General features: G+C 41.0%; 1 non-coding gene across 1 annotated transcript; it reads left to right on the top strand.

The window, feature by feature from the left end:
- Positions 1-1200: 1200 nt before the first annotated feature.
- LOC123322491 lies at positions 1201-1319 on the top strand. The gene has a single exon (XR_006539138.1). It is a non-coding gene; the product is annotated as a 5S ribosomal RNA (ribosomal RNA).
- Positions 1320-2500: the final 1181 nt, after the last annotated feature.

Below are 2500 nucleotides of genomic sequence, written 5' to 3'. Positions count from 1 at the left end.
ATCGAGTTCTTCGAGTCTCGGAGCGGTGCGAATCAACGTACTGCACCGTTGTGCTTGAAGGACCGGTACGTGGATCGGACGGCCGGATGATCACGATAGTTTTAACTTCAAAGGCGGACCTTCCGGTGAATAACGTGTTGAACCGTTTTCCGACTTTAAACGCGTCCGTTACGGCGGATAACGTGTTGAATCGTTTTCTTTTGATGATGCGCGAAAAACGATTCAGCACGTTATCCGCCTGAAGAGCCGCGTTTGAAAACGAAAAAGATTCAACACGTTATTCACTGGAAGAGCCGCGTTTGAAAACGAAAAGGATTCAACACGTTATTCACTGGAAGAGCCGCATTTGAAACTGAAAACGATTCAACACGTTATTCGGCGGAAGGCACGCGTTTATTCATCAGAACGACTCTCAACACGTTGCCCGACGTCGAAGTCTGAACGATGATTCGACGCGTTGTCCGACGTCAAAGTGTAAAAAAACGATTCAACACGTTGTCGGACGCCGAAGTGTGAAAAAACGATTCAACACGTTGTAGGGCTTCATAGTATGAAAATATTTTTCATCGGGTTATCGCACTTCAGATCGAAGCCCCACGTACATAGATGTAAATACGAGCGGGTAAACGGCGGTAGTAGAATTCTCTCACTTAATATAGGCGATGTAAATACGAGCGGGTAAACGGCGGTAGTAGAATTCCCTCACTTAATATAGGACATGGAAATACGAGCGGGTAAACGGCGGTAGTAGAATTCACTCACTTAATATAGGACATGGAAATACGAGCGGGTAAACGGCGGTAGTAGAATTCGCTCACCTTATATAGGCGATGTATATACGAGCGGGTAAACGGCGGTAGTAGAATTCCCTCACTTAATATGGGCGATGTAAATACGAGCGGGTAAACGGCGGTAGTAGAATTCCCTCACTTAATATAGGCGATGTAAATAAGAGCGGGTAAACGGCGGTAGTAGAATCCACTCTTTTACGGCCGTTTTCGATAAATATTAGACGCAATAGCAAAACAAGGACTATGTGCGAGACTGGCATCCCCATAAGACGATGACGCGGAAGTCGATATATATGTGATATTATACGAAACCAGCTTATCTTCGTGTTGTTATTTTTTTATGAGCCTTCTTTTATGATCTTCACAGATTGCGATAATTGTTCACATGGAAAGAACACACAATCCCATCGTTTACGGCCATACCACGCTGACAATGCCAGTTCTCGTCAGAACACTGAAGCCAAGCAGCGTCGGGCGCGGTTAGTACTTGGATGGGTGACCGCTTGGGAACACCGCGTGCTGTAAGCTTTTTTTTTTGCTTTACGCACTTGGTCCGGTTGAAAATATAACAATTAAAGAGGTTCAGACACTTCTTCATTGACCGTTCACATCATGAAATTATATGAATATATAAACATGCAATTTTATGAGGAGACATAATTTTCTTTTTTTCAAAAATTAGGGAAGGTATGAACGGGAAACTTCGTAGGAAGTAGTATCTCACCTAACTCAACCCAAATCGACGATAAAAAGCATAGGTCACGCTTCATATAAGAAAGTCGTTCGGACTCTGAAAATTCCACATATAGTAAAATGTGAGGTTCGGAGACATAATTTTCATTTTTTCAAAAACTAGGGAAGGTATGAACGGAAAACTTCCTAGGAAGTAGTATCTCACCTAAGTCAACCCAAATCGACGATAAAAAGCATAGGTCACGCTTCATATAAGAAAGTCGTTCGGACTCTGAAAATTCCACATATAGTAAAATGTGAGGTTCGGAGACATAATTTTCATTTTTTCAAAAACTAGGGAAGATATGAACGGAAAACTTCGTAGGAAGTAGTATCTCACCTAACTCAACCCAAATCGACGATAAAAAGCATAGGTCACGCTTCATATAAGAAAGTCGTTCGGACTCTGAAAATTCCACATATAGTAAAATGTGAGGTTCGGAGACATAATTTTCATTTTTTCAAAAATTAGGGAAGGTATGAACGGGAAACTTCGTAGGAAGTAGTATCTCACCTAACTCAACCCAAATCGACGATAAAAAGCATAGGTCACGCTTCATATAAGAAAGTCGTTCGGACTCTGAAAATTCCACATATAGTAAAATGTGAGGTTCGGAGACATAATTTTCATTTTTTCAAAAATTAGGGAAGGTATGAACGGGAAACTTCGTAGGAAGTAGTATCTCACCTAACTCAACCCAAATCGACGATAAAAAGCATAGGTCACGCTTCATATAAGAAAGTCGTTCGGACTCTGAAAATTCCACATATAGTAAAATGTGAGGTTCGGAGACATAATTTTCATTTTTTCAAAAACTAGGGAAGGTATGAACGGAAAACTTCGTAGGAAGTTGTATCTCACCTAATTCAACCCAAATCGACGATAAAAACCATAGGTCACGCTTCATATAAGAAAGTCGTTCGGACTCTGAAAATTCCACATATAGTAAAATGTGAGGTTCGGAGACATAATTTTC

Source organism: Coccinella septempunctata (assembly GCF_907165205.1).
Source record: "Coccinella septempunctata chromosome 6 unlocalized genomic scaffold, icCocSept1.1 SUPER_6_unloc_3, whole genome shotgun sequence".
Lineage (NCBI taxonomy): Eukaryota > Metazoa > Arthropoda > Insecta > Coleoptera > Coccinellidae > Coccinella > Coccinella septempunctata.
This window is presented reverse-complemented; position numbering and strand designations above follow the sequence as displayed.